This window comes from Pongo pygmaeus, chromosome X (genome assembly GCF_028885625.2).
Source record: "Pongo pygmaeus isolate AG05252 chromosome X, NHGRI_mPonPyg2-v2.0_pri, whole genome shotgun sequence".
NCBI classification, from domain to species: domain Eukaryota; kingdom Metazoa; phylum Chordata; class Mammalia; order Primates; family Hominidae; genus Pongo; species Pongo pygmaeus.
Genome location: NC_072396.2, coordinates 153992001 through 154017504, shown reverse-complemented (window position 1 = coordinate 154017504; position 25504 = coordinate 153992001). Strand labels below are relative to the sequence as shown.

General features: G+C 38.8%; 1 long non-coding RNA gene across 1 annotated transcript in view; it reads left to right on the top strand.

Annotated features, from left to right (window-relative positions):
* Positions 1–5955: 5955 nt before the first annotated feature.
* Positions 5956–25504, top strand: part of LOC129025439 (uncharacterized) — a 72792-nt gene continuing 53243 nt past the window's right edge. The window contains exons 1-2 of the long non-coding RNA XR_008497213.1: positions 5956–6015; positions 19035–19237. This is a non-coding gene — a long non-coding RNA (uncharacterized LOC129025439). The remainder of the gene's footprint in view (positions 6016–19034; positions 19238–25504) is intronic.

Below are 25504 nucleotides of genomic sequence, written 5' to 3'. Positions count from 1 at the left end.
TATACATTTCAGTGAATGATCTCACAAATTTAAACAAAATTGCAACTGTAGTAAGTGTGCCAGCAGAAAGGTACATGGTGTGGCAAGAATGTAGAGTAAGGGGATTTTACCTATTCTGCTGGGAGAGGGGATTTAAAATGACAGTGATGATTGAGCTGAGATCTGAAGAATGTGTAGGCATTAGCTAAAGGAAGGGGTAGGGAAGAGGTTTCCAGGCTGAAGAAGCAAACAGCATGTGCACCAAACTGAAAGGAGGCCAGGGGGTTAATTCTTCAGTAGTTTTTAGCTACAGTAACCTGCTCATTAGTCAAAAACTTGCTCATTTGCTTCTTTTAATGACATCCCTTCCTCATAATTAGGACCAAGCTGCAAAAGTGACTTCACCCAGATTTCTTATTTAATGGAGATCCTAAGACAGGAAGAAACACAAATGTGGTAGAAAGGAACTTTCTGAAAGGTATTCCTTGGCATAAGCAGAGTTCCATTTTAACAATAAACAGGAATTGATCATTTAGAGTTATTGTAGTTAATCATATCAGAGCCTACTCAAGGATTATTGACACTAAAAGCCTCAACAATGTGCCACAGTCTGGGGACCCTTTAATCTATGGTCGATTGACACCATCAACCATAACGACTTCTTCTGAGGGGAAATAAAATAACTGCATGATATTGCTGCAGAACATTAAAAATGGAAGTTGTAAACTCGACAATGTGAATTAGTTTATTTTTTTTTATACAACAGATGTTGTTTGACCTAGAAGAAGAAATAATATTATAGAAATTGTGATCAGTCTGAAGGAAAAATTAAAGATGTCTAAAAATAAAATACAAATAGCAGCTGCTTGAATTGTCTTTCTAATATATCGGGACTGACAGATATTTCTTTTTCAATTGAGTTGGGATTTTCAAGGAGGCATTTGGATAGGAAGGTAGTTTCAGGAGGGTACTCATGTTGTGTGGTACATGACCTTTTCCAGTGCCAGGAGGTCTCACTGTTTCACGACATCTCTGTGAGTCTGGCACTAAATCCTGGGACCAAAAGCAACGGCAACTCTGTGGATCAGGGGCTCTCAGCAGCCCAAATCTTTTGCCATGGCATGCCCTGCATGCTTTTGCTTCTCTTCCCTCCTGTCCACTGATTTTGAGGACACGCTGACACACAGATTTTAATTTTTGCACATGGACTCCACTCTCTACAACAACCTTATTTCTTCTTCTCAGCAAAAAAAAAAAAAAAAAAAAAAAAATGTAGATGCAGAAGATGTAATTATCAAACTGCCCAAGGAATTGAGAGCAGAATATGGGGCTGGATTGGATCATATTAACTAGTGAAGAGCCACAATAGCTTGACAACTATGCAAAGACCTTACAATTCATGGTTTTCTTCACTTGAACCTTGCCATTAGCTACAAACAATTCTATTCCTGTATCGTGTGCTTACTATGTGTCAGACACTATGCTAAGCACCTTACCTACCTTATGTCTTTTCAGGTCTCATGGTGAATTAAAGATGGATGCAAAGTTGTTGGCATTCCTTCCATCAAGAGGAATCTATATCTACACGATCTTTGACCAGTAGAATACAATGGCAGTGATGCGTACCAATTTTCTGAATCTTGAGACACCTCTCTGGGAGCTCTGGGATGCTGTGGATGAACTCCAACTACCCTGAAGCCATGTGTAAGCATTCTGGTCAATAATGCCCCTGAGTGGAAAACTTCCAACCATCCCCAGAAGGTGGGGCACCAGACATGTGGCTGAAGGCATCCTAAATTTTGCAAATTGGCCCACCTGTCAGCTGACACAACAAAGTGAGCCCAGTTGATGCCATGTGGAGCAGGATCTGCCAACTGAGCCCTTCCAGAATCCCTACTCCACACAATGATGACTGAAGCTACTGATGCATATAAACTTTGGGCCCTGGCTTCCTTCTGTTTTTGAGATTATCTTGAATGGAATAGATAGCATGGGAGCAGCATGGTGAGATTTTGTGTTAGATCCTATTTCTTAGCTATCAGGAGCTAACTATTCCTTGAGGACCCAGTTCTTGACCCTCTCAATCTCCCATCAGTTAGATCCTGCTCCTCAATGGTTACCCAGACAATAGCTTCCCTGGTAGAAAGATGGCCTGTTCTTCGGAGTCCTACTCCTGGCTTTTGCCTCCTTGGACCTCTTGGTAGCAGCAATTTTTTGACTCATATCTAAACTTGCTTTCCCTTCTAGACACTGTCTCCAGTCTCTCACTTAAGCCCTGGGGAATGGAAATACCCAGCCCTGTTTCTTTTCCTACATGTGCCATTGAATATAGCTCTGAAAATACCTCTTGAATCTGTCTACTCTTCTCCATTCCTACTGTCTCCACCTAAGTTCAGGCAACCATCATCTCTTGGACTATTTAAACCATCTTTCATATGGATAGTCTCTCCTCCTTCAACCTTTCACTCTATAGCCAGAGAGGGATTTCCAGAATTGAAAACTAACCAGCTACTTTATTGATTGTAACCTTTCAATAGCTCCATTACTGCAATAGTAATTCAAACTTCTTAATATGGTTTCATTACCAGGCTCCCGCCTATTTCTCCAGTCTCATATCTTGCTTCTTTGCCATTAGCCAGACAGACAAAACTGGATTCTTTAGCCAGTCTAAGTTTATTTAGGTCCCCACAATGTGTCCTGTTCTTATTTATCTCTAAGCCTTTGGCCTTGTACTTCCCTTTGTCTGTGTAGAGTACCGTAGTACTCCCTGCTGTGTTCCTGATCAAGGAACACAGATTGTCTTGACCTCTATGCTACCTGGCCAGCTACATGTTTTTCCCTGCAGGCTTGAACACAAGTCAGGGTCTTGAATATTCCCAAACACTGATAAACTTATTTAGGCTATAGTCCAAAAAACTAAAAAATCAAACATATTGCTACAAACAAAAAATAGACCCTCCCCCTGAGCTAGATACTTAAAGCCTCACATAAACTCCGTAGCCCAACCCCCTTGTTGCAGACTACCTAGGTGGAAATACTCCTGCTGCTCACTGTCCATTTTGAGGACTGCTCAAATTTACATACAGAACTCTGTATGTAAATTCTCTTAATAAATGCTTTGGATGGATCTCCGTGGCATTTAGTCCTTCTTTCTTTGGAATCCCAACTGGCCCTGTTTGGGGCAATCCCTTGCAGAAACACCCCTGCTACTGCTTTTGGGGCCACTCTAACCACAGGTTAAGCCTGATGGAATTGGCTGCAACACCCTTCCGCCTTTATCAGGCTTAGTGCTGTTCATTTCTATGGTATCATCTTAGATGTCATTTCATTCAGGAAACCTTGCACCATCCCTGGAGACTAGGGGTTTTCTCTATGTGTTAGCATAGCACCCGTGCCTATCTTTATCACCATACTGGTCATAATTTATTTTAATTGGGTTAGTTATCTGTCTCCTTGCTATCTTGTGATCTCCTAGAGGGCCAGGGCCACATCTCTTTCCATCCTGAATTCATGATCATTGACAACAAAAGAAACAAGATACGGTCTCTTCCTGAGAGATCACAGGGTCGCCTGTGACCCAAATATTTGGGTATAGCAAATATTTGTTACATAAATGGAGAAATGACAAATGGGGAGCAAGTTCAAGGCTTGGCAATTGGATGCTCCACTCCTGCTAGTGGCCATTGCCCTTGTTCTTCTTTTCCCTTTCTGAGCATGATAAAGCCGGTCTACAGGTGGGCCCTGAATTGCAGAAGTTAGGAGATCTGGTTGCCTTGCCTTTAGTGAAAGGTGCAGGAATTCTTTTGAAAGTGTATCCTTTTAGGCTTATATTCCCACTAAAAAGCCCTGACAAGCAGCCCAAGCTCTAAAGTATTTGACAGTGAAGAAGATGGGTAAGGCATTTTTAGATGTCAGAATGGCTGAAATTCAGATTGTTGCAGAACAGAACCCATCCATTTTTATTTTATACAAATGTGCTGAACTCCATTCCTTTCTCCAAGCTGCCCTGTCACGGAGGGATTCGTGATGTGCACTGGCCATTTATTTGTCCCTGGCCTCACTGTTCACAGAGGGAGGCATGTCCATTGGATTGATGGCATGATTTCTGCAAAAGGACACTATTTTGAAGTAACATCAAAAGGCCTGTGTATTCTGTGGCTCAGTTAATCCAGAGAGATGCAGCTTTGGTCTAAGAAGGAAGGAAGCATTGGTGATTGCCAAGAAGACACTGAGTAACTCTGCAGCTTCCTAGTAGGCTGGAGGGCTGGGATTGAAACAAGACTGGAAGGTGGCTCTTTTTGTCAGACTGTGTCCACTTTGATGCCACAGATATTAGCTGAGTACATACTCTGTGCCAGCATAGCCAGAGGTGATGTCTCTGGTGCACTCCCTGTTCTCAAGGAGGCTGCTAGTCTTTACAATATTCCTTTTCACCTCGTCTCTCTCTCTCTCCAAAAGGAAGGCCTGTATCCTCTTCTCTGTGCCTCTAGGGAGCAGGAAACCAGAAGACTCTCCTGAGCAATCTACAACAGGGGTTAATCATAGTAGGCTACCTAGGGTACTTGGAACCCAGAGATATTGATGAGAAGGTGGCACTGCCAGCTGCCTGGAAACTTGTTAGTGGGATAGCAGCACACCCTTTCTATGGCTGCTGGAGATCAAATGCTCCCTCTATGCTGGGCAAGCCCACAGCCAGGGGTCTTGGCTCCAGGTGGGGTTCATCTGTGGACTCTGCATGAGCTTCCTGGCAGAATCTTACAGCTGCTTTTGCCCAGATAATAAGGGATCTTAATAATTTGTGCCCATGTCTGTGACTGGGTGGGGGTCCTAGCAATTACATATTTTGGCCGAAATTCTTTTTCTTAAAGAGGGGTTCCTCAAATTCTATGAGGTTTAGACACAACAAGACCTGGATCTACTCCTAGAAGAATGGTTTGATTATTTCTTCTGTGTCTCTTTTTACTATACTGTATCTTATTTATTTTTACCAATGCTCTATATTTTTATTCTTTTATCCTCTTAAAAGAGATTAATTTCAACGTCAGACTATATAAAGGAAGGAAGCTAAGTTTCCTGTTAATTCATTCACAAATATTTCCTGAGCATCTTCTATGTGTCAGACACTGGCACAGAGGTGAAAAGAGGGTCAGTTTACCTACTCTCAAGGAGCTTGAAGTCTTATGGGGGAAACAATCAGTAGTCATATTAATACAACTAAAATTATAATAACAAGTGCTCCAAAGGGAAGGTTAAGAGACCCTCAACAGCCTATAAAGAAGGGGTTTGTCCTGGCCTGAAAGTCAGGAAGGGCTTTCTGAGAAAGTACTTTCTTCTTTAAATTTTCTAGGGCTTTCAAGATCTTTCTCTGTGAAGTCAGAGATGTTAAACTTGGCCTTAAAGAAAATTCCATACAAACAGAGATCAATTTTATAAAAGTACACTTATCCCTGGAAAGCCAGGGGAATAGACACATGGAAAGAACACAGAGCAACTTAGTGCAGCTGCACCTTACTTATGCATCCCCTATTGTACATTTCATCTGATAATAACTTGAACAAAACCTATGGAAGTGCTTATTCCCTGTGGGAGTGTGGGCCCATCTGTGGTGCTCACTTCCAGCCTCAACTGGTAGCAATCTCCCTATATCTTCTTTATTCTGATTTAGCAAGCTTTCAGCTTGACCCCACCATAGGAGGCCACCTGATGTAGAAAAACTTTTTTTTAACTTAGACAGACCTGGATTTAGATTATGGTTCATGATGTGGTTTGTATGTGTCCTCACCCAAATCTCATCTTGAGTTGTAGCTCCCATAATTCCCCCATGTTGTGGAAGGAAACCAGTTGGAGATAACTGAATCATGGGGGTGGTTTCCCCCATACTGTTCTCATGGTAGTGAATAAGTCTCATGAGATCTGACGGTTTTATAAGGGATTTCCCCTTTCACTTGGCTTTCATTTCTCTCTTTCCTGTTGCCAGGCAAGACAAGCTTTTTGCCTTCCACCATGACTGTGAGGCCCCCCAAGCCATGTGAAAATGTAAGTCCATTAAACTCTTTTTTTCTTTATAAATTACCGGGTCTCGGGTACGTCTTTATCAGCAGTGTGAAAATGACTAATATAGTAAATTGGTACTGATAGAGTGGAGCACTGCTGTAAAGATACCCAAAAATGTGGAAACAGCTTTGGAACTGAGTAAACAGGCAGAGGTTGGAACAGTTTGGAGGGTTCAGAAGAAGACAGGAAAATTTGGGAAAGTTTGGAACTTCCTAGAGACTTGTTGAATGGCTTTGACCAAAATGCTAATAATTATATGGACAATGAAATCCAGGCTGAGGTGATTTCAGATGGAGATGAGGAACTTGTTGGGAACTGGAGTAAAGGCCACTCTTGCTATGTTTTAGCAAAGAGACTGGTGGCATTTTGCCTCTCCCCTAGGGATTTGTGGAACTTTAAACTTGAGAGATGATTTAGGGTATTTGGTGGAAGAAATTTCTAAGCAGCAAAGCATTCAAAATGTGACTTGGGGGCTGTTAAAAGCATTCAGTTTTAAAAGGGAGACAGAATAAAAGTTTGGAAAATTTGCAGCCTGACATGGAATAGATAAGAAAAACTCATTTTCTGAGGAGAAAATCAAGCTGGCTGCAGAAATTTGCATAAGTAACCAAGAGACAAATGTTAATGGCTAAGACAATGGGGAAAATGGCTCCAAGGCACGTCAGAGACCTTTGAGGCAGCCCCTCTCATCACAGACCCCAAGGCCTAGGAGGAAAAAAATAGTTTCTTGGGGTGGGCTCAGGGTTCTCCACTGTGTGCAGCCTAGGGACTTGGTGCCCTCCATCCCAGCTGCTCTAGTTATGGCTAAAAGGCACCAAGGTACAGCTCGGTGCATGCTTCAGAGGGTGCAGCCCCAAGCCTTGGCAGCTTCCACATGGTGTTGAGCCTGCAGGTTCACAGAAGTCAAGAATTGAGGTTTGGGAACTTCTGCCTAGATTTCAGAGTATGTATGGAAATGCCTTGATGTCCAGGCAGAAGCTTGCTCCAGGGGCAGGGCACTCATGGAGAACCTCAGCTAGGGCATTGAGGAAGGGAAATGTGGGGTTGAAGCCCCCACACAGAGTCCCCACTGGGGCATTGCCTAGTGGAGCTGTGAGAAGAGGGCCACTGTCCTACAGACCCCAGAATGGTAGATCCACCAACAGCTTGCATGTGTGCCTGGAAAAGCCACAGACACTCAATGCCAGCCCGTGAAAGCAGCCAGGAAGGAGGCTGTACCCTGCAATGCCACAGGGCTGGAGCTGCCCAAGACCATGGGAACCCACCTCTTGCATCAGTGTGACACGTATTTGAGACACGGAGTCAAAGGAGATCATTTTGAAGCTTTAAGATTTGACTGCCCCACTGGATTTTGTACTTGTATGGGGCCTTTGGATCCCTGGTTTTGGCCAATTTCTCTCATTTGGAATGGGTGTATTTGCCTAATTGTATCTAGGAAGTAACTAACTTGGTTTGGATTTTACATTCTCATAGGCGGGAGGGACTTGCCTTGTCTCAGATAAGACTTTGGACTGTGGACTTTTGAGTTAATGCTGAAATGAGTTAAGACTTTGGGGGACAGTTGGGAAGGCATGATTGGTTTTGAAATGTGTGGACATGAGATTTGGGAGGGGCCAGGTATGGAATGATATGGTTTGGCTGTGTCCCCACCCAAATTTCATCTTGCATTTTAGCCCCCATAATTCCCACATGTTGTGGGAAGGACCTGGTGGGAGATAATTGAATGATGGGGACTGTTTCCCCCATACTGTTCTTGTGGTAGTGAGTGAGCTCTCACGAGATCTGATGGTTTTATAAGGGGTTTTATAAGCCCTTTGGCTTGGCTCTCATTCTCTCTTGACTGCTGCCATGTAAGATGTGCCTTTCGCCTTCTGCCATGGTTGTGAGGCCTCCCCAGCCATGTGGAACTGTGAGCTTATTAAACCTCTTTTTCTTTATAAATTGCCCAGTCTCAGGTATGTCTTTGTTGGCAGTGTGAAAATAGATTAATACAGTTCTGCTACTTCCAAGTGTAATCTCATGTCTCTGAGCCTCAGTTTTCTTATGCATTTTTAAGTGTACAATTCAATGATTTCTCTTAAGTTTACTGAGTTTTACAACTATCAATATAATTCAATTTTAGAGCATTTTTATCATAAATTTCTATCTATTAAAACAGAATGATACCCACATTAAAGTGCTATTACAAAGATGAAATGAGGTCATTATAAAGACAGATATTTCTGTGTCTGTAACACAGAAAATGCTCAAAAATGGTATAAAAGGTGAACTCAGTGAAATGCTAGAATAAGGAACTCCAAAAATCTGCCCCCCAAAAAAGTCAATTTAAAAAACTGGCAAAAATTATCAGAGTCAACTTTTTTGTAACTCTGAAAGTTAACCAAGTCTTGCAGCAACCCATGGGGGCACTTATTCAAAAAATGCACTGCTGAATCTCAATAAGAACAGCAAGCTTTACGGTATTTTCATTTACCCTAGTACTATTCCTCACTAACCAGCTCAGAGTTATCCTTAAATATAACAGCCCATATTACTGGTTCTGGAGGGAGTAGAGATTTCATTTGCAAAGAATTGTCATTATTTTATCTAGTGGTTCCCTAGAAGATCCAACCAGAAGCCCACTCTTTATTTCATCTGACTCAGAACTCTCCCACTGCTCATGTTGCTACCCTGGGGGCATTTGTCAAAAACACTTATAGGCAAAAGTTTTAGTCTTTGCTGCTTGAGGCAATGCATAATAATCAGGGCAAACAATAGATTAACCAAAAAGCCTTGGAAGAAAGGCTGGGGAATGCATGTCCACAAGTGCTTTGTAAAGTTTCAACAAGTAAAATTATCCTGTTTTAGAAATAGAAAAATGAGTGAACGAAAAAGAGCAAGGCCATCTGAGACCTGTGAGACACCATCAAGTGTACTAACATAGGTATAATGGAAGTTCCAGAATGAGAGAGACAAAGTGGCAAAAGAAGTATGGGAGAAAATAATGGCTGAAAAATTACCAAATTTTATAAAAAACCATTAATCTGTAATCCGATAAGTTCAATAAACTATAAGAAGGATAAACTCAAAGAGATCCGCACCTAGACACATCATAACCAAACTGTTCAAAGACAAAGATAGAATCTTGAAAGCAGCAAGAGAAACAACTCATCACCACCTACAAGGGATACTCAATAAAATTAGCTGCTAATTTCTCACTGGAGATCATATCAGCCAGAAGATGGTAAGATGGCATAGTCAAGGTGCTGAAATAAAAAAAAAATGCTTGCACCCAGGAATTCTACATCTGGGAAAACTATCCTTCAAAAATGAAGGAGAAATTAAGACATCTCAAGATAGAAAAAAAAAGATTCTGGGAAGAGTTCATTGCTAACAGATCTGCCCTGTAAGAAATGCTAAGGGGAATCCTTAAGGCTTACATAGAAGGAGACTAGAGAGCAGTAAGTCAAATACAAGTGGGAAAAAAGAACACCAGTAGAGGTAACTACGTAGGTAAACATAAAAGACAGTATAAATGAATTTTTAATTTGTAAATCCTTTTTCTAGTTATTTGAAAAGACAACTGCACACAGCAATAATTGTAAATTTATGAGAACTCAGTGTATAAAGAGTAACTTGTGACAATAACAGCAGGAAGTAGGAGTTTGAAACTGCAGGTACAAAGCTTTTGCATACTATTGAAGTTAAATGAGTATTAATCTGAATAAGATTATTCTAAATTAAGGTGTTATTTTTAACCCCCAGGGCAAACACCAAGAAAATAACTGAAAAATATATAGTAAACAAAGTGTCAAGGGAATTAAAATGGTACACTAAAAAATATCTATTTACCACAAATTTCCTCTAGTAATAGAGGAAACTAAGAACAAATGATATGGCGTATATAAAAGATGTAGCAAAATGGCACATTTGTGTTCTTCTCTATCTGTTGTTACATTACATGTAAATGAATTAAGCTCTACAATTAAGAGATTGACATAATGGATAAAAATGTGATCCAACTGTATTATGTCTACAGAAGACTCATGTTAAATTCAAAAATACAAACAGGATGAAAAATAAAAGGATGAAAAGAGATGCCATGCAAATGATAAAAAGAGAGAGTTGGAATGGCTATAATAATATCAGAGACAACAGACTTTAACAGAAATAAATTATTACTAAAGATAAAGGAACATTTTATAATGATAAAGGGTAAATCCATCAAGAAGATGTTGGCAATGTATGTTCACAATTAGATAGCCTAGTGAAATTGACAATAAAAAATAAGACCTAAAGAAATAGAAAGACAGCCTGTGTTCATGGATTGGAATGCTTAATATGCATTAGATGACGATACTCTCCATATCAATATACCAGTTTGATGCAATTCCTATCAAGCTGCCATCTTTTGCAGAAATGGACAAGCTCATTCCAAAATTTTTATAGAAATGTAAGGGAACTTTAATGCCAAAACAATCTTGAGAAAGAAAAACAAAGTTGAAGGACTCACACATTCTGATTTCAAAACTTACTACAAATTTCCAGAAACCAAGACAATGTGATACTGTGTTTTGAGAGCCTCCAGCTAAATTAGGGTTCCAGTACCAGAGCAACTAGTAACCCTGCCCTAATGGAAAATGAAGAGAAGCTGGGTATTAGAGTTTATATTGTGCCTTTCATAAGATAATTTTTTTTTTTACCTAGTGAATGACCTAATGCCTACTTGTTCAACATGCAACCAAGGGGTCCCTCACATGAGAAACTTGTTTACACTGGCAGATGCCCTTGCGGCTCTTGTCTGACTCGTGTCCAGTTTATGCCTGCATGACCATCACTCTGGAGCTGGGAGCCTGACCTTTTGTTCTCTCTGGCATTCTGGGGAAAATTTGACCTGGGGCAGCCCCTGATTCATCAGATGGAAGGCACAAATTCAGTATACCACCACAAAAGGAAGTAAGTTCAAAGATTTTTTTTTTTTCTTACAGCTTCTGGACAGGGAGAGTACAACGAGTCAGGAGGGCAATGCTTCATTCCCACATCACAGGAGACAGGATGAAGAGTCAGGCAGAGAGAGAGAGAGCATGGCAACTAGAAGCATATAAATGTGACTCTTGAACAACATGGATTTGAACTTCAAGGTTCCACTTATACACAGATTTTCTTCCATTTATACCACCTCTGAGACAGCAAGATCAACCCCCTCTTCCTCCTTCTCAGCCTACTCAACATGAAGTTGGCTAGGATGAAGACCTTTATGTTAATCCACTTCCACTTAAAGACTAGTAAATGTTTTTCTCCTTATAATTTTCTTAATAATGCTTTCTTTTCTCTAGCTTACTTTCAAAGAATAAAGTATATGATACATATATACAAAATATATGTTAATTTACTGTTAATATTTGTTATCTGTAAGGCTTCTGGTCAACAGTAGACTATTAGTTTTAAATTTTGGGGGATTCTGACGTCAACAAATGGCTCTAGGACAACTAAATATCTCAGGCAAACGAATGTGTACCTTTACTTCATACCATATGCAAATATTAACTCAAAATTCATCAAACATCTAAATGTAAGAGCTAAATCTACAGAATTTCTAGAAGAAAATAGAAGGATAAGTGTTTGTGACCTTGTACTAGGCAATGATTTCTTAGCTATGACACTAAAAGCACAAGCATCCAAATAAAAAATAGATAAATTGAGCTTCATCGAAAGCAAAACTTTTACAATTCAAAGTATACTATCAAGAAAGTGAAGGACAAAGCTCAGAGGAGATCTAGCAAGATGGGCAAATAGAAGCCTCCAGTGACTGTTCCTTCACATAGGAACACCAAGTTGAATGGCCGTCTACACACAAAAAGCACCTTCATAAGGACTAAAAGTCAAGTGAGTGATCACAATACTTGGTTTTAGCTGCATGTCACTGAAAGAGGCACTGAAGAAGATAGGAAAGATAGTCTTGAATTGCCAACACCACTCCTCCCGCATCCCCTGGCGGGGTCCACACGGTGCAGAGAATCTGTGTGCCTGGGGGAGGGCAAGTGTAGCACCTGTGGGACATTGCATTGGAACTCAGTGCTGCTCTGTCACAGTGGAAAACAATAAAGACAGAACTCAGCCAGCACCCATGGAGAGAGCTTTTTGACCAGCCCTACCCAGAGGCAAATCGTCCATCCCAGTGGTTGGAACCTGGATTCCAGCAAGCTCCTCCAACATAGGCTAAAGTTATCTGGAGTCTTAAATAAACTTGAAAGGCAGTCTAGGCCACAAGGACTGCAATTTCTGGCAAGTCTTGGTGCTATGCTGGGCTTGGAGCCAGTGGACTTGGGGTGCATATGACTTCATGGGACACCAGCTAGCGAGGCCAAGGGAGTACTTGTGTCACTCCTCCCCTAACCCCAGGCAGTTCAGTTCACAGCTCTAGAAGAGACTACTTCCCTCTGCTTGAGGAGAGGAGAGGAGAGGTGAGGTGAGAATAAAGAGGGCTTTGACTTGCAACTTGGATACCGGCTCAGCCAGAATAGAATATGATGCCAGGGAGAGTACTGAGGCTGCCATTCCAGGGTCTAGCTCTGGGATTACATTTCTAAACAAATTCTGGGCCAGAAGGGAACCTGCTGCCTTGAAGGGAAGGGCCCAGTCGTAGCAGAATCCATCATCTGCTAACTAAAGGGCCCCTGGGCCCTGAATAATCAACAGTGGTACCAGGCAGTATTCACCGTGGACCTTGGATGAGACTCAGAGCTGTGCTGGATTCAGGTGTGACCCAGTACATTCCCAGCTGTCGTGGGGGAGATATACCTTCTGCCTGAGAAAAAGAGGAGGGAAGAGTAAAGGAGACTGTGTCTTGCAGCTTGGGTACCAGCTCGGCCACAGTGGGGTAGAGTACCAAGTGGGCTCCTGGGGTCACCAATTCCAGGACTTGGCTCCTGGATGGCATTTCTGGACCTTCCCTGGGCCAGAGGGGAGCCCACTGCCCTGAAGGGGGACAGTGAGGTCTGGCAGCATTCACTGCAAGCTAACTGAAGTGTTCTTGGGCCTTAAGTGAACATCAGTGGTAACCAGGCAGTACTCGCGTTGGGCCTGAGGCAGTGGTGGCCCAGGAACAGACTCCTCTGCTTGAAGAAAAGGGAGGGGAGAGTGCAAAAGACTTTGTCTTCTGGCTTGGGCGCCAGCTCAGCTGCAGTAGAATACAGTGTCAGGTAGATTCCGAAGGTCCCCAATTCCAAGCTCTGGCTCCAGGACAGCATATCTGGACCCATCTGGGGCTGGGGGAACTCGCTTCCCTGAAGGGAAGGACACAAGCCTGGCTGGATTTTCCACCTTCTGATTGTAGAGTTCTTGGGCCTTGAGTGAACATAGCCAGTAGACAGGCAGTGGTCACTCGGGCTTTCGGTGAGATCCTGGGCTATTCTGGCTTCAGGTCTGACCCAGCATACTACCAGAGGTGGTAGCCATGGGGATGATTGTGTCATCCCTCTCCCAGCTCCAGGAAGCTCGGCAGAAACAGACTCCATTTGTTTGGGGAAAAGTAAGGGAAGAGAACAAGTGTCTCTTCATGGTAATCCAAGAAATGATCCCAGATCTTATCCAAGACCACCAAGGCAGTACCTCCATAAGTCTGCAAGAGCCACAGGATTACTGGGCTTGAGATGTTCCCTGAAGCAGACATGGCTGCAATTAACATAGATTTAGATCACCACACCCAAGTCACTACAAATACCTGGAAAGCTTTCTCAAAAAATACTGGTACAAACAAGTCCAGGCTGAGAAAGCTACAATAAATACCTAACTCTTCAACGCCCAGACACTGACAAACATCTACAAGCATCAAGACCATCCAGAAAAATATGACCTCACCAAAAGAACTAAATAAGGCACCAGTGATCAGTCCCAGAGAGACAGAGATATGTGACCTTTTGGACATGTAATTCAACATAGCTATTTGAGGAAGCTCAACAAAACCCAAGATAACACAGAGAAGGAATTCAGAATCCTATAATAAATTTAACAAATAGATTAAATGATTAAAAAGAATTGAGCAGAAATTCTGGAGCTGAGAAATGCAATTGACATCCAGAATCTCTTAACAGCAGAATTGAACAAGAAGAAAGAATTAGTGAACTTGGAGACAGGCTATTTGAAAATATAAAGTAAGAGAAAACAAAAGAAAAAAGAATATAAACCTATGAAGTATGCCTACAAGGTCTGGAAAATAGCCTCAAAAGGGCAAATCTAAGAGTTATTGGTCTTAAAGAGAAAGTAGAGAGAGAAAGATTAGGGTATGAAGTTTATTCAAAGGAATAATAACAGCTTTGCAAACCTATAGTAGATATCAATATTCAGGTAGAAGGTTATAGAACATCAAGCAGATTTAACCAAAAGAACACTACCTCAGAGACATTAAATAATCGAACTCCCAAAGATCAAGAATAATAATAAAAAAGCCTTTCCTCTTAGATCTGGAACATGACAAGGAAGCCCATTTTCACCACTGTTGTTCAACATAATACTGGAAGTTCTAGTTAAAGCAATCAGGCAAGAGAAAGAAATAAAGCACATACGAATTGAAAAGGAAGAAGTCAAATTACCCTTTTTTGCAGATGTTATGATCTTTATTTGGAAAACCTAAAGACTCCACCAAAAAACTATTAGGATTGATAAACATTTTCAGTAATGTTGCAGCACACAAAATAAACTTACAAAATTGGTAGCATATCTATATGCCAACAGCAAACAATCTTAAAAAGAAATCAGGAAAGTAATGGTATTTATAATAGCTACATATAAAATAAAATACCTAGGAATAAACTTAACCACAAGATGCAAAAACATCTCTACAATGGGCCGGGTGCAGTGGCTCACGCCTGTAATTCCAGTACTTTGGGAGGCTGAGGCGGGCAGATCACAAGGTCAGGAGATTGAGAACATCTTGGCCAACATGGTGAAACCCCGTCTCTACTAATAATACAAAAATTAGCCAGGCATGGTGGCGGGCGCCTGTAGTCCCAGCTACTCTGCAGGCTGAGGCAGGAGAATTGCTTGAACCCGGGCGGTGGAGGTTGCAGTGAGCCGAGATTGCACCACTGCACTCCAGCCTGGGTGACAAGAGCGAAATTCCATCTAAAAAAAAAAAATCTCTACAGAAAAAACTATAAAACGTGGATGCAAGAAATTGAAGAGGACGCCAAAAAATGGAATGTTTCATGTTCATAGATTGGAAGAATTAATATTGTCAAAATGTTCATACTATCCGGAACAGTGTACAGATTCAATGCAATCTCTATCAGAATACCAATGACATTCTTCCCAGAAATAGAAAAATAATTCTAAAATTTATATCAAACCACAAAATCCCTGAATAGCCAAAGTTGTACTGAGCAAAAATAACAAAATTAAAGGCACCACATTACCTGAATTCAAATAATATTACAGAGGTATAGTAACCAAAACAGCATGGTACTGTCATAAAAACAGACACATAGACCAACGGAACATAATAGAGAACCCAGAAATAAATCTGTACATCCATAGTGACTTCTTTTTGACAAAGGCCCCAAGAACACACATTGCAGAAAGGACAGTCTCTTCATTAAATGATGCTGAGAAAACTAGATAGCCATATGCAAAAGAATGAGATTATACTCCTATCTCTCACCATATTCCACAATGAAATCAAGATGGACTACATGCTTAAATCTAAAACTTTAAACTATGAAACTACTACAAGAAAACATCGAGGACACTCTCCAGGACATGCGGAATGATCAAAGACTTCTTGAGTAAATACCTCAAAAGCACAGGGAACCAAAGCAAAAATGGACAAATGGGATAATATCAAGCTAAAAACCTTCTGCACAGCAAAATAAATAACGAAGTGAAAAGACAACATGCAGAATGGGAGAAAATATTTACAAGCTACCCACCTGACAAGTGATTAATAACTGGAATATATTAACTCAATCAGAAAAAAAACTAATAATCTGGTTTAAAAATGAACAAAAGATCTAAATGGACATTACTCAAAAGAAGACATACAAATGTTCTATGCCTGTTTCCTTTGCAAAGAGGCATAGGAAAAGGTACTCAACATCATTGATCATCAGAGAAATGTAAATCAAAACTACATTGAGCTATCATCTTGCCCCAGTTGGAATAGCTTTATCCAAAATACACGCAATAACAAATGCTGGCAAGAATGTGGAGGAAAGGGAGCACTCGTACACTGTTGGTGGGAAGGTAAATTAATATAACTACTATGGAGAACAGTTTGGAGGTTCCTCAAAAAACTAAAAAACTACCATATGATCTGGCAATTCCACTGCTAGGTATATACCCAAAGAAAGGAAATCAGTATATTGAAGAGCTATCTGCACTCCCATGTTTATTGCTGCACTATTCACAATAGCCAAGATTTAGAAGCAACCTAAGTGTCCATCAACAGGCAAATGGACGAAGAAAATGTGGTACATATACACAATGGCATACTCTTCAGCCATGGAAAAGAATGAGATCTCGAAATTTGCAGCAACATGGACACAGCTGAAGGTGATTATGTTAAATGAAATAAGCCAGGCACAGAAATACAAACTTTGCATGTTCTCACTTATTTATCATTGCTAAAAATATTAAGACAATTTAACTCATGGAGATAGAGAGTACAATGATGGTTACCAGGGGATGGGAAGGGTAGTATCGGGGGGAGGGGAAAGGGGATGACTGATAGGTACAAAATTATTGTTAGATAGAATGAATAAGATCTATTAAGAGCACAACATGGTGACTACAGCCAACAGTAATTTATTGTACCTTTTAAAATAACTAAAATTGGACTGTTTGTAACACAAAGAAAGGGTAAATTCTTGATGTGATACTTATACCATTTACCCTGATGTAATTATTACACATTGTATTCCTGTATTAATATATCTCATGTACCCCATTAATATATACCTACTATGTACCACCAAAAATTAAAAATAAAAGGTGAATCTCCAATCTTTAAAAATAAAAGGCAACTCTCCAATCTTAAAAAAAAAAGAAAGTGAAAAGACAACCCACAAAATGGAGGAAATAAGGAGTTATAAATGATGAAGCTCTGTACTATACTACATAATGTCTTTACATTCCCACCAACGGTGTACCAGGATTCCCTTTTCTCCACATCCTCACCAACAATTCTCATCTTTTGTCTTTTGATAGTAGTCATTTTAACAGGTATGTGGTGACATCTCCTTGTTGTTAAATTAGTATTTCCCTCATGATTAATAATGTTGAACATTTTTTCATATGTCTGCTGGCCATTTGTATGTATTCTTTTGAGAAATGTCTATTTGGGTTCTTTGCCCATTTTTTTAAACTGGTTACTTACTTTCTTACTATTGAGTTGTTTGAGTTCCTTATATATTTTGGATATTAACTCTGTATCAGGTGCCTGTTTTGCAAATATATTCTCCCATTCTGTAGGTTGTCTCTTCAGTCTGTTGATTATTTCCTTTGCTGTGCAGAAGCTTTTTATTTTAACTTGATGTAAACTCATTTGCTAGTTTTTGCTTTGGTTGTCTGTGCTTTTCTATCCTTAGCCATAATATCGTTGCCCAGAACAATGTCATGAAGCTTTTCCCTATGTTTTCTTCTAGTAGTTTTACAGTTTCATATCTTGTGTTTAAGTCTTTAATACATTTTGAGTTTAATTTTGTATATGGGATAGGATGAGAGTCTAATTTTATTCTTCAGCATGTGAATATCCAGTTTTTCCAGCACTATTTATTGAAGAGGCTGTCCTTTCTCTATTATGTGTTCTTGGCATCCTCATTGAAAATCAATTGACCATAAATGGGTTGATTTACTTCTGGGTTCTCTAGTCTGTTCCCTTGGTCTATGTTTCTATTCTTATACCAGTAGCATGCTGTTTTGGTTGTTATAGCTTGGTAGTAGAGTTTGAAATCTGGCAGTCTGATGGCTTTGTTCTTTCTTCTCAAGATTGCTTTGGTTATTTGGGATCTTTTGTGCTACCACATAAGTTTTAGGACGTTTCTTATTTCTGTGAAAAATGTAACTAGAATTTTGATAGAGATTGCATTGAATCTGTAGATTATTTTTGACAGTATGGATATTTGAACAATATTAATTATTCCCACTTGTGAACATGGAATATATATTTATATTTTATTATAGATATTTTATTATCTATAATATTATATATTATATATATTATTATAGATATTTTACATGCTTCTAAGGTATGTTTGTGTTAGTAAATTAAGGTCATTTAAAGAGACTGGGACAAAATATCAGCTGACTTTTCAGCCCTGGTGTGGTACAGGACTTGTTCTGTAAGGCTCCCTAAGGACACCATTTTGAGAATACAGCTTGGAGGAAGACTTTCATCCCCTTGCCACTCTTATCAGTAGGCATAGTGAACTTATGTCATAGCTCAGAGCTACCCAAACATCTGTAGTGAAGGAAGTAAAACTATCCCTAAGAAGATGTACAACTTGGGGGACTGACTACAAAGAGAGCCTGGGGGCCGATATTTGACTGCAAATTTTTCTTCCTCCCTCAAGAGTTCTACCAATAGAGATTCCTTTGGAAGGACAAACTACTCCCAGGTGAAAATTCATTTTTTACCAAATCGTTCTGGCATATGAATATTACAAATGAAATTAGAGTTGTGGCAAGGTCCACAATGACTGTATGGGAGTGTCTGTAACTGTGGTTCATCCAGAGAAGCACTTCTCAACTATAGCAGCACATTGGAAACACCTGGAAAGTTTTTTCTATATCAATGCCCAGTCTCACTTCCACAGATTCAAAGTTAACTGTTCTGGTGTAAATTCTGGCCATGGATGTGTTTAAAAAGCTCCTCAAGTAATTTTAATGCGCAGCTCACACTGAGAACTACCAAACTAAGGATACCTGCAAAACAACAGCAGGTGACCTACACAAAGTTGACAAACAATCTGAGAATTTCTGTAGTTTCTATTTATTTAAATTCACTAATTTTATCATTTGGCATGCAGGATACTGTCCCAGAGCAGTGACCCAGCCAGCTTGGATGCATGGACTGACAGACACTATGAAGCTTCAGATACACATGAGCCTCTGACCATAGACTGGATGTGAAAGTGTGGGATTTCCATGTGAAATATATGCAGCAGAGAGTACGAGCTTTGATAGGTGCTTCCATGGAGACAGTGGTTTGCAGGATTAGCTATCTGCATGGGTAAATAATAAATGTGTAATGTTAATTTGCAAAAGGATTTGTTTTTGCTGAATTCATTTATTTTGTGTGATTTGCCTTAAGATTATTTGAATGTGTTTATAACAAACAAGACTAGAATCAGGGCCTATTTTAATTTATTAGGCATATAATTGGTTTGGATGGTTGAATGAAGTTTGGCCAATATGGAATAATGTGGCCATATCTGATTGCCACAGTCTCCACAAATGTTGATGGGATACATGGGTGTAACCATCAGCTACCAACCTTATAAACATGAGCAAATGGACAACTGCTGTATTCTGGCCTCAAAACTACAAAAGCATAAAACGTACAAACTTCTAAGCCAATAAAAAAAATAACACATGGCTTGCCAAGACTCACAAAATTGACACTCTGTGACTTCTATAAAATTATGCTAAGGATTTGGCCTGAAATTGTCAGAATCTGAGATAATGAAAGACCCATCTGAAAAATTTCACTGGCAGTTCTTTAAAAAAAATTTGCAGTATAATTGAAGGTACCTTGCCAATTTACCATAAATTTCCCAGCCAAGGAGACTGATGAACAAATGAAAGTCCCCCTCACCATCTGAGCAAAAACTTAGCTCATCAAGATTTGGAATTACTTAGAGCAAGGCTACTTCTGTGATAGTCTATCCTTTAGCTTGGCTGTTGTGCACAGCAGTTATAATGAGGGAGAGCTGAGAGTGATTATTCTTATAGAGGATATGCTGGAGTAGTTGCTATTTCTGAGTATTGGTAGATGGAGGTGTACAGATGTGAAAAGCCATGACTTGGGTTCTATTTCTGAATTTGCCCACCTGTATCTCTATACGTGAAATTTCAAAGTCAGCATTCTTTCATTTAGCAACCTTTAGAGAGAGTCTACTATGTGCAAGGTATTGGGAGTTCAAAGGTGAATGTCATATGGCTGTTTCCTTTGAGATGCTCATAATCCAACACTAAGTACAGACACATAGTTCAATATAACAGAATAGGAGTCTAGAATTTTACACACATATATTGTTCTTCACCACTACAGTTTTACCTTTTGGAGACTGTTATATAAATGGATAATATAGAATACAACTTGAGACTAGCCTTTTGACTCAGCATAATGCCTTTTAGATTCATCCAAGTTGATACCTATGACAATTTATTTTTTATTGCTGAGTAGTATTCCACTGTATACATGTATCATAGTTTGTTGATCTATTCTCCTATTGAGGGACGTTTGAGTTGTTTCCAATATGGGGCTATTGTAAATAAGCTGCTCTGAGCATAGATACATATGTTTTTGTGTGGATATAAGTTTTAATACCTCTGGGGAAAATGTTCAAGAGAGCTGTAGGTGGGTTATATGCTTAGTGCATGTTTAACTTTATAACAAAACAACCTGTTTTCCAGAGTGGCTGTACCATTTTGAATTCCCACCAACAATGTATATGAATTCCAGTTGCTCACTGACACTTTGTCAGTATTTTTTATTTTAGCCTTTCTCATAGGTTTGTAGTGATATATCATTGTGGTTTTAATTTGCATTTCCCTGATAGCTAGCGACACTGAACATGTTTTCATATGCACATTCATCTTTCATATATCCTCTTTGGTAAAGTGTCTCTTCAGGTCTCTAATCCATTTTCTAATTGCATTGTTTTCTTATTGTTGAACTATTGTTGAGTCTCTTTACATGTTCAGTACAAGTCCTTTATCAGATATATAATTTGAAACATATTTTCACAAGTCTTTAGATTGTATTTTCATTTTCTTACAGTGTATCGCACAGCAAAATTTTTCATTTTGCTGAAGTCCAATTTATCAATTTTTCTTCTATGCATCAGTCCATTGGTCATGTCTAAGAAATCATTGCGTAACTTAAGCTTACAGAATTTTTCTCCTGTGTTTTCTTGTAAATCTTTCACAATATCATGTTTTACATTTAGATTGATGATCCATTTAATTTTTATAAGGTGTGAAGTTAGGTAAAATAAGATGTTTGTTTGTTTTTCCTATACATGTTCAAATTTTGTAAAACCATTTTTTGAAAAGACTATCTTTCCTCTGTCAAAAATCAATTGAACTTATTTGTGTGGATCATTTTCTGGACATAATTCTGTTCCATCGATCTATATGTCTACCAATATCACACTGTATTTATTACTGTAGCTATATGCAGATAATAGGTTGTAAAACTGCGTAGTGTGTCTTTCAATATTATTCTTTCAAACTGTTTTCACTATTTGGGTTCCTTTTCTTTTCCACATAAATTTTAGAGTTACCTTGTCTGTATCTATTAAAAATCCTGCTGGGATTTTAGTTAGAATTTTATTAAATATATAGAACAATTTTGGGAAATATTGTTAATATGTTGAGTCTTCCAATCTGTAAACATAGTTTGTCTCTCCATTTCTTTCGGTTGTCTTGTTTTCCATCAATGTTTTGTAATTTTAAGCATACACATTCTATACATGTTTTGCTACATGTATACCTACATATTTTTTTAGCTATTGTAAATGGCATTTAAAAAAATTGTGGTTTCCAAATCTTCATTGCTAGTATTTAGAAATATGTTGGATTTTTGTGTGTTGATATTCTATCCTGTGACTTTGATTAACTCACTTATTAGTTCTAGGGAATTTTTGTAGATACCTTAGGATGCTCTACATAAGCAATCATGCCAAATAAAATAGGGATGATATTATTTCTTCCTTCCCAATCTATATGGTTCTTAGTTCTTTTTCCTTCTTTATTGCACTAAGACTTTCAGTAAGATATTGAATAGGAGTGGTGAAAGTAGACATTCTAGCCTTGTTTTAAATCTTAAGGGGAAAGCGTTTAGTCTTTCACCATTAAACATTAAGCTAGCTGTAGGCTTTTTGATAGATGCCCTTATCAGTTGAGGAAGTGTTTCTTGTAAATGTATATCACATTATGTCAAATGCTTCTTCTGCGTCTGTTGTTAGGATTACGTTTTCTGCTTTATACTGTTAATACGATGGATTACATTCATTGATTGAATATAGAACCAATGTTATAATTTCTTTATTATTATTCCTTTTACATATAATTCTTTTTGCATATTGCTGAATTTTATTTGCTAATATTTTGTTGAAGAACTTTGCATTCATGAGGAGTATTGGTCTGTACTTGTCTTATAATTAGTTTGTCTGACTTCGATATCGCAGACATAATGGCCTCATAAAATGAATCAGAAAGTGTTTCCTCCTCTTCTAATTTTGGGAAGAGATTACGTAAAATGGGTGTTATATCTTGTATGAGTGCTTACTAGAATTCGCTAATAAATTTTTCATTTCTTTTTTGAAAGTTTTAAACTACAGATTCAATTTCTTTATTAATTATAGTACTATATAGATTTATGCATTTCTTTTTAATAAGTTTTGTTAGCTTGTGGTTTTCAAGAAACTGGTCCATTTAATCTAAACTGCCAAATATATATAAATAGAGTTGTTCATATGATTCCCTTACTTCCCTTTTATTGTTTGTAAGGTTTCTAGGGATATTCCCCATTTTATTTCTGATATTAATTTGTGTCTTCTCTCTCTTTTTTTTAATAAGTCTTGCTGTGGGTGATATCAATTTTATTGATTTTTGTTAAATTTTTTATTTCGTTGTTTTTTTCTATTGTTAGTTTTAAATTTCATTGATTTCTGCTTTTATTTTTACTATCCTCTTTCTTCCGCTTGCTTTTGCTTTTTTCATATCTTTTAAAAATTTTATTTTATTTTAATTTCCAGGATACCTGTGCAGGGCGTGCAGGATTGTTACACAGGTAAAAGTATGCCATGGTGGTTTGCTGCACCTATCAACCCATCACCTAAGTATTAAGCCCTGCATGCATTAGCTATTTATCTTGATGCTCAGCCCCCCGACTGCACCCCCACCCCAACAGGCCCCAGTGTGTGTTGTTCCTTTCCCTGTGTCCATGTGTTCTTATTGCTCAGCTCCCTCTTGTAAATGAGAACATGCAGTGTTTGGTTTTCTGTTCCCATATTGGTTTACTGAGGATAATGGTTTCTAGCACCATCTATGTCCTTGCAAAGGGCATGATCTCATTGCTTTTTATGGCTGCATAGTATTCCGTGGTGTATATCTGCCACGTTTTCTTCATCAAGTCTATCATTTATGGACATTTGGGTTGATTCCATGTCTTTGTTATTGTGAATACTGCTGTGAGGAACATACACATGTATGTATCTTTATAACAGAATGATTTATATTCCTTTGGGTGTATACCCAATAATGGGATTGCGTGGTCAAGTGGTATTTCTGGTTCTAGATCTTTGAGGAATCACCACACTGTCTTCCACAATGGTCGAACTAATTTACATTCTCATCAACGGTGTAAAAGTGTTCCTATTTCTCCAGAGCCTCGCCAGCATCTGTTGTTTCTTGACTTTTTAATAATCTCCATACTGACTGGAGTGAGATGGTAGCTCATTGTGGTTTTGATTTGCATTTCTCTAATAATCAGTGATGTTGAGCTTTTTTTCATATGTTTGTTGGTCACATTCGTATCTTGAAGTGCAAGCTTATTTGAGATCTTTCTTATTTTCTAAAATAAACAGCGCTGTATACTTTACTCTATGTGCACCTTTGGCTGCACCCCACAGATTTTTATATGTTGTATTTGCATTTTTATTCAGTTAAATATATTTTTAACACTTTACTGAGACTTTTTCTTTGGTTTACGGAATATTTTAAATTGCATTTTTTTCTAAATTTGTAGATTTTCCTGATGTCTTTGTATTATTGATTTCTTGTTTAATTCCCCACCCTCTTGGGACCAAAGCTGTTCCAAATGGGGAAGACTTACCCCTGTCAGAGTTCTAGGTGCTTTTGGGCCCCTGCTGCAGTGACCGTAATTTGCCACTTGGATTCAAACACAGCAGCTGGATTTGGGACTAGTTCTTTCTGGTTCCAACATTTCAAATCATCCTTGACTTCTATTTTTTTTTTTAAAGTTTTTTTTTTACTATTAATTCTGGGATACATGTGCGGAATGTGCAGGTTAGGTTTGTTACATAGGTATACGTGAGCCATGGTGGTTTGCTGAACTTATCAACCTGTCACGTAGGTTTTAAGCCCTGCATGCATTAGCTATTTGTCCTTCTCTACCTCCCCTCACCACCCCCCACGGGTCCTGGTGTGTGTTGTTCCCCTCCCTGTGTCCTTGTGTTTTCATTGTTCAACTCCCACTTATGAGTGAGCACATGCAGTGTTTGGTTTTCTGTTCCTGTGTTAGTTTGCTGAGGATCATGGCTTCCAGTTTCATCCATGTCCCTGCAAAAGATATGATCTCGTTCCTTTTTGTGGCTGCATAGTAGTCCATAGTGTATATGTACCACATTTTCTTTATTCAGTCAATTATTGGTGGGCATTTGGGTTGGTTCCATGTCTTTGCTATTATGAATAGTGCTGCAATAAAGATACATGTGCATGTATCTTTATAATAGAATGATTTATATTTCTCTGGGTATACATCCCGTAATGAGATTGCTGGGTCAAATGATATTTCTGGTTCTAGATCCTTGAAGAATCACCACACTGTCTTCCAAAATAGTTGAACTAATTTAGATTCCCACCAATAATGTAAAAGTGTTCCCTAATTCTCTACAGTCTTGCCAGCATCTGTTGTTCTTTGACTTTTTAATAATAGCCATTCTGACTGGCATGAGATGGTATCTCATTGTGGTTTTGATTTGCATTCCTCTAATGATCAGTGATGTTGAGCTTTTTTTCATGTTTGTTGGCCGCATAAATGCCTTCTTTTGAGAAGTGTCTGTCCATATCCTTTGCGCACTTTTTGATGTTTTTTTCTTGTAAATTTGTTTAAGTTCCTTGTAAATTCTGGTATTAGGCCTTTGTGAGATGGATAGATTGTAAAAGTTTTCTCCTATTCTGTAGGTTGCCTGTTTGTTTTGATGATAGTTTCTTTTGCTGTGCAGAAGTTCTTTAATTAGATCCCATTTGTTAATTTTAGCTTTTGTTGCAACTGCTTTTGGTGATTTCATCATAAAATTTTTGTCCATGCCTATGAATTGAATGGTATTGCCTAGGTTTTCTTCTAGGGTTTTTATGGTTTTGGATTTTACATTTAAGCCTTTAATCCATCTTGAGTTAATTTTTGTATAAGGTGTAAGGAAGGGGTCCAGTTTCAGTTTTCTGCAGATGGCTAGCCAGTTTTCCAGCACCATTTATTAAACAGGGAATCCTTTCCTCATTGCTTGTTTTTGTCACGTTTGTCAAA